The 12,848-nt window shown below is 38.9% G+C and overlaps 1 long non-coding RNA gene across 6 annotated transcripts in view; it reads right to left on the bottom strand.

The window, feature by feature from the left end:
• The window catches only part of LOC107075570 (uncharacterized), a 38,898-nt gene that overhangs the window by 4,403 nt on the left and 21,647 nt on the right, over positions 1-12,848 (bottom strand). For 5 of the 6 annotated variants that reach the window (XR_011189063.1, XR_011189062.1, XR_011189067.1 and 2 more), the window contains 2 exons: positions 11,586-11,739; positions 3,839-10,002 (listed from right to left, as the gene is read on the bottom strand). This is a non-coding gene — a long non-coding RNA (uncharacterized lncRNA). The remainder of the gene's footprint in view (positions 1-3,838; positions 10,003-11,585; positions 11,740-12,848) is intronic. The other variant, XR_011189066.1, reaches the window with a different exon arrangement.

Raw genomic sequence — 12,848 nt, 5'->3', positions numbered from 1 at the left:
TTTACTTCTTTTAGCACACCTAAATATTTATACACAATTTGGGAATTAGCTAGTGATGGGAGATCCTCCAGGATAAAGTAGATCGATGTCCCATTAAGAGTAGGCTGACAGCAAAAAAACAAATCAAATGATCCTTTGAAAGTTTCTGAATTATTGTTAGCTCAATTGAAGGAGGAGAAGGTTAAGAAAAAAGCAGATTAAATATTAATGAATTTATGGACTGGGACTCCGTTGTCTTGATTAGTGAGTTACTGCAGTTCAGGACCCAAATGATAAGTTGAAAATGGTAACTTGTGAAAAAGCTAGTTTACTGAGGAGGACTGCAGACTTATAGCAGCAAGTTAAGTCTTTCCCCTCTGCAGTTACAATGACCTTCACTTCTGAACAACACAAATTGGACAGTCAGAGGGCAGAGAATATCGAGTCACAGCATAAGTTATCTGTGCAAATGGCGCCTTAACACAAGCCCTAAGCACTTTCTCCAGCTCATACACTGCAAATGTTCACAAATAATGGAGACCTTGAAGGCTAAAGTAAGAATGAAGCCATGAAAGAACCTTGCTCTGATGAAAATGATGATCAAAATTATGGCTTGAGAATAAAAGAGAGAGAGAGTAGCTTTCTTATCCATTTAAACTCCCCCTGTATCTGGGGTTACAACAAGGAGTGCTTTAAAATGTGTTGTGTAACTGATAATTTCAGAGAGAGAAAATCTGAAACCTTTAGTGACCAGTGTGAAATACAATATTGTATTACTGCTTCTGACACTGATCTTGAAGTACTTTGCATTTGATGTATTGCTCAAATTCAAATATATGTACATCGGAGTGACAGTACAGCTCATTCTCCCACTCTAAGAACATTATTACACATAATTGAAGTAAGCATTGATGCTGACTAGACTGATATTTTAGTAATGCATGAGGCTGGTGAGGTTTACTCTACGTAAACAATGAGAAGAACGTGTCAGAGTTTATGCTTTCCACAGACTAGCTCTAAATCAATCAATTGGCTATGGTGATAAACACTCTCATCTTTCTCCAAAAATGGCTTGCCGAGCTGTTGCAATAAAATTAAACCCTGGAGCTTTTTCCAGTACGTCAATGACATTCTACAGACTATAGCAACTTAAAAACTGCAAATTCAAGACCCCAGTTTCAAGTAAAAAAAATACAGTTTTTATCGGGCTCTGTGATGTATGGTGGGGCTGTAACTAGTCTGTAAGGAAAGTAACCTGAGGCAGCAAAGACACAACTCATTCTAAACTGCCCTTGCTTGTCAGAAAGATCGCACATCCTTCGGTCCTAGGCTTGCTTGGCTATCAGAGAGACTTTTTTCCTGAGTTTCCAGAATGTGCAAAACCAGTCTTTGGTGTACAGGGGAGCTCCAGAAGAATTTTACAGCTTTTCTGAATGGACTGAGAAATGTTCCACAGCTGTTCAAACGTCTCAGATAATCACTGGTGCAAGCTCCGTACTGTACTCAGCCTAATCTTGATCTACCTTTTCACCTTGAAGTGGGATCTCCTAAATAAGTTATCTCTGTGGTTTTGTCAGGAAAGTACGGTGCACTGAGACCTGCTGTATTGCTTATGATACAAGCTGTCTTCAGTGTTGAAAAACAATATGATGCACTACGCATTCACTAGATAAGCTTTCCTGTTCTGAAACATTTCACTTGACTATTTTTATCTTATTTTACTGCTAAAGCCCATGGATAATGAGATGTCTTCACAAAGGTTTTTTACACTAGAAATGACTTTTAGCACAGTGCAATCTGGACATTGACTGTAAAAATATTACTGTATTCTGTTGTGTCAGACGTTGCACCCTAAAAGGGGATGATTTTCCTGTAGGGTACAATGATATACTGTATAGCGATGTTTCATGCCTTAACTGTAATGTGTGCAGTGTAGACAGTAATGCAGTGTCTGTCTCAATTACAGTACATACGGCTAAGTACATCAATATATTTTAAACCAAAGGTTTTAGTTTTTACCATAAAAATATCATATTCAATCTCATAATTATATAAAATTGGTTCGATAAGATTTATCACTTAATCCTTGAACAGCAGAGATGACAAAAACATTTAAAAAACATCTTTTAAAACATTGTACACTTTATCATTGACATTTACATATGAAACATGAAACATGAAATGTGAGAAAGTAAATTGTCGATATTAACAAGGCATAACGGGCAAACATCCATCCATATCTAATTTTAATTTTGCTGATGTAGCCAGCAGCTCTATCACACTTCAGCTCACAATTGGGAACCCACTGAAGCTAAGCCTGAGTGCCTGGCTACTGGCATTTGGTGTTTGAAGACTGTTGGTGCCTATAGTGCCTAATGGGAAATCTGGCACTGCCTGGCTGAGGCCTTTTGGGAAAGCTAAGGCTGCTGCTGGAAGGGGTGTTAGTAGGAATCAGTAAGGAGTGCTTGCCTTGCAGTTTTTGTGGATCCCAATGCCCCTAATGCAGAGGGAAGGGGACACTATACTGTAAAAAAGGCTCTGTCCTTAAGATGAAGCATAAAACTGAGGTCCTGACTCTCTGTAGTGAAATCCCAGGGCATTTCTCGAAAAGATTAGGGGTGTTACCCCTGTGTCCTGACCAAATTCCCCCTGGCCTTTACCAATCTCTGGCCTCCTTATAATCTATGAACTGGCTTCATCACTCTGTTCTCCTCCCCACTGATAGCTGGTGTGTGGTGAGTGTACTGGTGCACTTTGGTTGTCATTATGTCATCCAAGTGGGTGTTACACATCAGAGATGACAGGAAGTCCACTTAGAGTGGAGTGACCAAAAAAGTGCTATGTAAGTGTAAAGAATTATTATCATTGTTTATCAATACAAACACTTGTCATCAGCACGAGCACCATCACTTACATTTTCCATTTTAAATTTTGATTTTAAAGATGATAGGGTAATCTACTTCAGGAGACCCAACAATGGGACCAAGAAACTTCCCTTGGGATGCTGGGCGCTATTGTGACATAGTTAAGATGGCGGCATGTGGCACAAAATTCTCACTGTCATTCCGACCAAGAGCTATGTAAATCATTCTATAATGCTGGTTCCAGTAATTATGAGTATAACCGGATGGTTACATGTTATGAAAAACAGCTGAGTTAGTATGATTTCATACAGATCTCAAAATCGAATTATCAACCAAATTTTACAAGACCATCACCAAAAAGCTGGGATCATATGTTTCTGAGGTTCCAATCAGACTTCCTTTATCCACTAAGATTCCTTTGTATTTTTCCTTTTATTTTTTCTGTTTTACTTATGGAAATAAGTGTTTTTCCAATCTTTAGTCTGAGAAGACAAACAATTGGGTAAAGTACCTCTCTCAAGGTACTACATCAGTGTCTGCAGCAGGGACTGGGACCCACAACCTGCCAGTCATGAGTCCAAAGTCATACCTTTTATTTCACTGCCTTCCCATCAATACTTGACAGGAAATAATTCCATTTTAGAGTTAGTGTTTTTCTGGTACTAGATTTGAAAATATGGCCATGAACATCACTACAATGGCCAGTTAATTGATATATAGATTGATTACTTCTAGGTTATATCCTAGAAAATCCAATAATTTCAAAACATATTTTCTTTTTTTAGTACATTTGTGCTAGTAAGTCCTTTGTGTGCTATTATTAGGATTTCACCAATGATGAGCAGGAGAAAACACAAAATATTTGTCACATAGGACTCTTAGCATTGTCTACCTTCACAAATCACTAAGTTGAAAACAATTAGAACATCAAATAAGACAAACTTTCTGATTTCTAACAAGCTAACAACTGATTGACCAGGCAGACAGCTGTTTACCTGTACAGCTTCTTGTTTCCCATTCATTGAGCAGGAGTGTTGGTTTGCTCTGGGTTTGGATCCTGAAGTAGCAGCTACACAGTCAGACACAATCTTGTCATAGAGTTTCTGCTGATGGCGAACAGCAATGTTATTAACCTGCAACACGGTCCTCTGCTTCACACCTGTGTATTGGATTGTACCACTTTCCTGCCCCTTGAGGTCCTTCCACACCAGAGTCTTTGCAACATCAAACAGAATGTGTTCGAACCCAAACCATGAGGCTTTTGAATTGATGTCTTTGTTGCTCATCAGGAAGTTGACCTTTTCACAAACCAGCCTTCGTATGATGGAAAGATGCACCACCTTTGCGAAATCGAAGCTGTCGCACAAAACCTCTTTTGGAAGGTTTCGCATGAAAGAGCAAATATTTCTTAGAAGAAGTTGCAAGTCTTCTATGCTATTCCCAAAGTTGATGCCACATGACAGAGGTACTGAAAAAAAGAAACTGCCATAGTCGGTGTAATTATGCACTGCAGCCAGGCTCTCAGCTCTTTCCCTTCTGTTCTTCAGGAACAAGTAATAAGAAGTTTCTTTGGTGTGCAAACATGTGGGTGAAGAGAAATAAGAGTGGTGTTTTCTCAACTCACTGTAGCCATATTGCGCAAGACATTCCTGGAATTGTGGGTACAAAGATGACTGCTGCTGGAATCCATTCTTACCTTTCTTGAGCTCACTGTACAGAGATGGGTCATACCAAAGTAAACTCCTGAATGTTGGTGATCCATTCAGGAAACTTATTTTGTTTTCCACAAATTGCACTGCTTCCATCATCATTTGGAGTTCTAGAAATGAGTTCAGCGCTCTATATTTCAGCTTTATGGGTTCGGCTAAGCCTTTTAGATGTTTCTCCATGATTAGGTCTTTCGAAATAAAAGCTTCCTTGAAGTTCACACACTGATCTCTCTCAAAGGCTGAAACAAATGAGGTAAGCATCTCCCTGCATTTTGATCTCAGGGGATATAACTGATCCAACAAAAATGCAGCATCAGCCTCCTTTAGAGTATTTGATATGTCTTTCACACTATAGTCTATTTTTAATGTAGTGTAAAATAAATCCATTTTGGAGTGACTGGGTTCTATTTCATGGTGATTCTTAACAGTTTCTGTTTGTTTGATTAGTGTAAATGAGTCTCCCATTTCATCTTTGCAATGGTACCAAACACTGCCACTTGCTACTCTAAATAGATTATAGCTGTAAGATTCCATCTGAATCTTAGTGTCAGGCAGGATTGATAGAGATTTTGTTTGATGTCTGTCTTTTTGTTTGTCTGCTTCGGGTAACTGCTGTGTAAAATGTTGGTTGACTTGTTCAGCACTTGTGATGACTTCAAAATCCTTTCTTGAGCCTCTGCGGCAGTTCTGTTTTTCACTCAAAATTGCACTTAACCTATTTAGGTCTTTACCTTTAGAACTGCAAAGGGTATCCGCTGTCTTTGCAAAATCATTTGGAGAATGATTCTCAGTTTGGTATAATAACCTGGAACATTTTCCAGTTTGATGACTGCCTGTGTCAATGTCCCTTTCATCTGTATTAGAATAATTCAAGGTAACATTGAATATTTCTGTCAGCTTAGCAGCAAAACTACCTATTTGATGTACATAGTAAAGGGATTTGCCTCTATCATCATCTGCTTCAGGGGCATTTTTCTTCTGTAGGTAGTGCTTGGGCTTCCATTTCCCTGAAGAGCAGGATAAACAAGTACTGTTAGTCTTTTTGACATCCTCCTTGTCCTTCTTTGATTTCTCCCTGTGGTGTGAGCCTGTTGTGAACTCAAGACTAGATTCCGCCCCATGAGAGAAGTATTTAAATTCGGAATTTTCATTTCTTGCAGTCTGTCCTTCATGGGAAGTCATACTATCCATCCCAGTATTTTCTTTCAACAGCTCCAACTTCTCTTTGTCTTTTGGCAATGCAGGGATTACCATGTATGTATTTTTATTCTCTAATTTGCTAGGTTCCCAAGAATCAATATTTGTCACAACCTCTGCTCCAGAGGTGCAGAGGCTAACTGCATTTTCTAATGGATTAACACGTGGCTCAGAATGAATTTTCAGCAGGTAATCCATATTTACACCAGCCGATAATGTTTCCTGGGCGTGAGATATACTGATATTAGGCCTTGCCACTTCCTCTGTCTCTGTTACATGGATGTCAACTGGCATTGCTTTTTCAGCCGTTATAGGAAATGCACAAGAAAGACTCTTTTCATTTTCTGCCATTATTGATCTGAAAGGAGTCAGGCTAGATTGAAAGATTGAACCACAAAGCTCTGTTGACCCCCAGACCTTTTTACTTTGGCATTCTTGTGTTTTTGCAGAGTCCTCTACCTGGGGAGTATTCAAATAATCCTCATTTGGAACAGGAGCAGTGAAAGGTAAATTTGAAACATGTGTGCTGCCAGGCTCTTTGATGTCCTCTGTAACAAGAAGCTTTTCTTTCCAATTCTTCTGTTCATCACATACATTCTGCAGTAAATTTGACTCTTCCTCTTTACTCGCAGAGGGGTTGAAGCTACAAGAAATATGAGCTTCCTCCTGGTTATTCTTTGCATATTGACACTTTTTCATCTGGATTTTTTTTCTGGCTACAGCTGTTTGAGACTTGACCACCTTCAAATTCATAAGGTTTTTCAGGTGCTGAGCCTTCCAAACATTTCTTAGCACCATAGGATTGTTTTTCCTGGACATTTGAATTCTTTTCACACCATTTGAATTATTTTCTTTTGAAATCAATACAGTGGGTTGTGACTTGGAAATCCTGTTCAGACCTCCTGGCGCTTTTATAAACGTTTTATGCAATTTCTTTCTTTGACACAATGTGGAAAAGCCTGTATGTTTCCTAAAAAGTCTCGCTTGATTGTTTTTGAAAACAGTGGAGATCTTGGATTTTTTCCCAGCATTACTATTTATGTTGAAGTACGAGGTCATGCCAATGTCAACAATCTGTCCCGCTGATTGCTTCCCTTCTGGAGATTTGGACTGGCTGGTTGCAGGGATCAGCAGATTGTGTGAAGAGTCTTCTGCAGCTGTACTGTGATCACATCTGACATCTACATCTGCACCAAGGTCAAAACAATTTGCATGGCTTTGCACACAAATGCTATTCAGCAAAATAGATCTGTTTTGTTCAAACGCTTTAATCTTATTTTCTAATTCAAACTGCTCTTCTGAATTATCAGAAAGGCATTTATGAACCGTTCTGTGAGATGAAAACCCTATCTTTCCCTGAAGTGTCATTTTCATTTCAGTATGATTTTTAAGCAGGTGTGAAGGCTCAGAGTCCGAAATGTCAGTACCTTCATGAAATGGCTTGAAGTCAGTTGTGATATCTTTTTGTTTTTGTGCAAGATCACTTTGACTGATCTCTGATTCATGTCCAATATACCCTTCAATCTTTGTTTTACTGAAGGATGTATCATAGGTGACAGTTTTTTGTTCTTTGCAATTAGAAAAAACAGGATCTTTTGGAACATATTCATTGTCTTTTGTAGGGGAAGAAATACATATGTTTTCAGGTTGTTGAGCACATAAAGATACAGTTCCATTAGACGATACACCATCCAATGCTGATGAGCTCATGATTTGTTTTATCCTTTTATGCTCGGTTTCATTATATGAAGATTTCTTAAAAAAAAGCAGCTTACATAACTGTGGGCTGGTGATACAGGAATCCCTGGCATCACTTTTAATTGTAATCTGGAAATTTGGTTTCTTTGTGGCCCGGGAGACTTCGTGTTTCATTTCAGTCATGTCCTCAGACAAACTGGAATGATTGGCCATGTCTTTCAGGGAACCTGCATTTGAAGCAGTTTTTATTGCATGTGGGTGTGATGCTGTACTTATCATCTGTCCAAATTGTATTCTTCGGTGTAAAAACCAGTACACTTTATCTGAGGAACTAACACCATCCTTAATGGCATGAGTCTCACAACATTCCCTTTCAGCCTCCTCAAATTCATAATTACATGGTGAATCTTCACCTTCGTTTCCAGTTGTGTGAGAAGCCTGTGTGTCACATCCACCATCCCTTTTCTTAATATGTGTTGAGCTGGTATGGCGCATGTTGCCTGCTTCTAATTGTGCTGTTTTGTGTTGCAAGTGGTTCTGACTAAAGAGATCACACTCAATAGCCTCCCCGTTTTCTGAAACAACACCATAGGATACCTCTTCATAGTGGGAAATACACAAATCATTGGTGCAATATTCCTCTGCATTTGCAGTTTCTTGTTCAGAATGCACTGCTTCTTCACTTCTAAGTTCTGAACCTTCCAGCTTTCCTGCTGAATCTTGTTGGTGTTCACAAAGAAAGTAAAAGTGATCAACATCCATTGTCTCTGCACTGGATGTTGTTGCTTCTATTGGATTCTCGCAAGACCCCTTGTAGGTTTTCACGGTAATAGACTTTTGTAGATGTGTGTGATCCAAACTGGAAGATGTCTCCAAAGTTAAGTCAAAATTAGAACCTGCCTCATAATGATTCAGGTTTTGTTTTGTGTGATCTAAAGTACGTCCCAGTTGCAATTCGTCTGGCAGATGAAGACTTTGTCGTACCGCAGCAGACTGGCATTCTGGAGGAGCTTCTGCTGACTCTGTGACCTGATTCCCCGATGTACTACAGTGTTGCTCTGTGTCAAGTTCACTTTCCTTCGCTGTGGATATCTTATTTGTCAGGTTCACTTGAGAATCTGCCCCTCCAATGTTCAATAAGGGTTTATAATTGCCTTTAGTGCAGCTCTCTTTTAAATCTACTTCAGCATTCACAGAAAGGTCAGGTCTGGATTCATCTGGTACCACATCAGTTTTCTCTGGAAAATCTTTAGTGCTATGTGACACGTTTACTAAACTCAGTTTCTGTTGTCCATCTGAAATCATTTTGGACACCTTTTGGCCATCAGCTTCAGCTTTTACCTGCTGCACAGAGCAACGCTCAGTGCTGGTGCCTTTACTGTACAAGGACTGTCTACATGGAACTCTGGGAGCTCTATGAATATCCCTTACCACAGAGCTATCTTCTTGGTGAAGCAAATGCTTCTTTAAATATTTTTCATAAAACCTAATTCTGCGGAGTAAAAGTTCTTTTTCCTCTAAAGGCACATTTTTCAGAGAACGAACCTTTGCGATTCTTTCCTTTTCTGTCATCACAAGGTACAGGGAGTATTTCTGAAATTTCATTTTGAGCAGATCTATGGGAAGATCCTGCTTGTTGTGTGTAGAAGGAGCATGTAGGAACAGTCCTTTGGGATGAGTTACCCGAGATGCCCCTACACTTTTGTTCATCCTTATTATACTATTTCGACTGTCATGTCCTGCAATGGCTTTAGCATGGGGTTTCTTTCTTGAAGGATGCTTATTTTCAGGCACTTGCACATTGGGGCTGTACAAATCATTTTCTGAAACTGGTTCAGTATGAGACTGTGAGGCAGGGTAAACACATAGCTTTCTCAGATGTGGTTCTAAGCCTGGCTCCTCATTGATTTTTCTTTTCAAGCTATCCTTTTCTCTTCCATTTAATCGGGGGTCTTTCACAACTCGTGACGTGATGACAGTGGTAGAAAGCTCAGTAGATGGTTGTGTGGCAGATTCGCTCATCATTTGCGGGTTAAAGGTATTCTGGTACTTATCTGTCCTATTATAAACTGAGTCACCAGGACTTGCTGTTAAATAGTGCCTACCGGGGTATGATTGTTCAATCTCTACATCCTTGGAAGGAGGACTCAACACACTCATGGGCTTCCCAAGATGCACTTTACCTTCCATGAAAGAAGATAGTGCCTCTGATGTCCAGTTTATTTCTGTTTGTGCCTCGTTGATATAACTGAAAGAAGGCATAGATCCAGAGGAAAAATATGAAAGTGCCCACTGTTGGTCGGTGGAGTTTTCATTACATGAAACCTGCACATTTCCTATTCCACTTTTCTGACCTCTGTATGATTGTGCATTTTTTGGATTTTTTGCTTGGTTATTCCCTGGAAGTGAAGAACTTGATGAGCTCCCTGGACAGTTGTAATCTGTCAAAACCACATTATGTTCTGTGGTGCCATAATGCTTAAATGTAATGGTGGTGTTCTCTCCTCTTCCTCTTCTCTCAGCCACAGTGCATCTTTTCCAGCGTTCCACTGAGCCTGTGAAGTGAAGGACGAAACAGAAAAGAATAAAACACAGTGCACCAGGTTTTGCTTTTTGAAGGTGAAACTGAGAAAGGTTTTACAAGATAAATGTGTCAATAAAAAAAAGTTCACAGCTAACTTCCTGGAAAAAAACAGTTTTTATGTCCTGTGTAACCTGCAACCTTTCATGATCGGGAGTTTTACATTTGAATTTATCCAAACGTTTCGCTGAAGCAATGTGTATTGAACTGGCTTAACGAAATACAGAATAATAAGATTTGCTTTCAGACTGCATTTTGGCTTTAGGGGTGCTCCCTTTCCTTATTAATGAGGACAAAAAATACTTTATATCCATTTTTCAACGGGCACAAGGCTGGACTCACACTGGATTGGATGCCAGTTCATCAAAGGGCACACACAGACACAAATACGCATACAGTCACACCAGGGCTAATTTTCCCAGAGTTCAATTAGCCTACCAGTATGACCAAGACAATGGATGGATGGTATGATGGGTATTTAAGTTTAGATTTCCACGGTTAACCAAATTTCTCTCTTTTATTTTCACAGGCTAACACCATGCAATTTCCACTATAGCTGGCTGTATCCCAATCAGCCTTGGCATTTCTTGATGTATGTGGTCAACACTGTACTCGCAGTCATAGTCCAATGAGTGACTAAACCAGGACTCTAACTAGCAATAGATAGGTCATAGAATGAACTATTTACTCCATGTGCAGTTTTTACACTGATCGAGACACTGCTGAGCCCTTCACAGTTTCTTTGTTGATTCATTTTGGGTAGGGTACATATTTTGGAATAATCTTCTAATTTCTTCTGTGCTTAAATTGCTGACAGATTATTTCTGGTCTCATAGCTGTAAGATGTAAAATGTTAAAGGGGATCTGCAATGCTTTTTTCATACCTCAGGGTTAGAAAAAATCAGCATTGATGAGTGCATTCAAACTGCAATAATAGTAAAATGTACATAGTTACCTGTAAAACTGCCAATTTACATCACAAAATAGACAACGTTACAGATATGCACAGCGCCATGTTCTGTGATTCAGAACAAGGCAACAAAACGTCCGGTGACATGCTATGACGTTGTAAACAAGCGGGCTTGTGAATACATCTCTTTTAATCCAATAGAAATATTGTTCTCGACTCCAAGATGGTTTTGTTGATCAATGGAACTTGCTTGTTAACTCTGCATGCAGATCATGTCGGAACGTTTTTGTGGTAAAATGTCTGCTGCACAACTTGCTCATACAGTACATCACATTACATTAGTCATTACGGAGACTAGTGAGCGGGAAGGGCTGCAACACATCACAATTCGTGGGAAATTGAATAACTGTACTTTCACAAAGTTCACGATTTTGTGCTTAATTAGAAATTTGCCTTTTTTTTATAACGTCAGTTAATTTATTATGTTACTAAGATTTTATAACCGGTCTGAGAAATTGGGACTGCAGTTCCCCTTTAACTGGTAACTTGTTCAATCAAATGGAAGAGAGCCTATGTTAAAGGATCTCACAATAAACGCACACGCAATGTTTGGTGTAAATAGCATTTGGTAGAGGTTATACACTTACCATATGGCAGTCCTAAAGCTGATAGTTTTGAGAGGGGAGTACATGTGACAATTGGCACAGAGTCACAGGGGATGACTGAGACCACTGCACAAGGCAAGCATTGCCGTGGCCTGCTACAAAACTCTTCTTTCTCATTGAAGTCAAAAAGAAAGACCTGAGAATAAAGAGAAATATCAAGTGCTCTACTAACATCTTGATTTAAAAAAAGGATTTTATTATAGAGACATCGGTTGCTGGTTGCTTTCCTAAAAATCTTGAGCCAGAAGAGTCCTATCCAATAGGACCATTATGATTAGACCTTTCAAGGCTCCTAACAGGCTTTTCAACATGTCTAAGGAGAAAGCTTTATTAGGATGGATATGCACAGGACCTAAATTGAAGACTTGAGCATCAGTGCACTTGAACCTGTGCTATACTCTACAGAATTGCTCTCTCTATTTACAGTATGCCAGCTACATTGGATGGTGACAAGCCTGAGAAACTAATTTGCAAAGCTAAATGAATCACTCTTTGAATGTTGCTGGTCTTGCGGTAATGATTATAAATCAGAGGGTTTATACAGGGTCTCAGCAAGTGGTGCTTGTATTTGGAGAAAAGTCAGAATTTCTAAAACCTAAAGCGAATGCTGAAAAGAAAGGGATAGAGGCCGATGACATTTACTTGTGAAGAGAACAATTATAGAACTTTTTATGCTTTTTGCTAAAAATTAGAAACAAAAAGGATACAGACAAACAGTATAATACAACCATATGTGCCATTGTTTAATGCATATTCACTACATATGAAGAAACATTTTTACTGAGGATTTTAGGAATGGACATCTACATTTTATAGCTAAACATTCTGAAACAGAATTTTGGAATTCAAAACAATGGCAGCTAAATAATGCTTCCAATCCTACTCCTGGTATTTGAACAAATCAATTATTAATAATAAAAGTACATTTTAAAATGTAAAGAAACAACTTAAGTTGATGATGTGTGTAAAAACCCTGAGTTTAAATTCAAGCTGCATTATTTCTTTTTAACTGACAAAAACAACCCCAGTGATCATCACTTCTCAAGCGCAATAAAACAATTCATCTTACTTTATGAATGAGTTTTAAAGATATACGTTTTGCCTGACTGGGATTCCTATAAGTAACACACTTTAGGGAAGCAAAGTGTTATAACAGTGCAAGGCATTATATTTGTTGACATAACATTCCAGATGAGTTCAAATGCCATAAAATAAATCTGGAACTGTTTTGAGGGGAGATGTCCA

Source organism: Lepisosteus oculatus, chromosome 3 (assembly GCF_040954835.1).
Source record: "Lepisosteus oculatus isolate fLepOcu1 chromosome 3, fLepOcu1.hap2, whole genome shotgun sequence".
Classification (NCBI taxonomy): domain Eukaryota; kingdom Metazoa; phylum Chordata; class Actinopteri; order Semionotiformes; family Lepisosteidae; genus Lepisosteus; species Lepisosteus oculatus.
The sequence above is the reverse complement of the archived record's forward strand: the minus strand, read 5'-3'. Positions and strand labels throughout refer to the sequence as shown.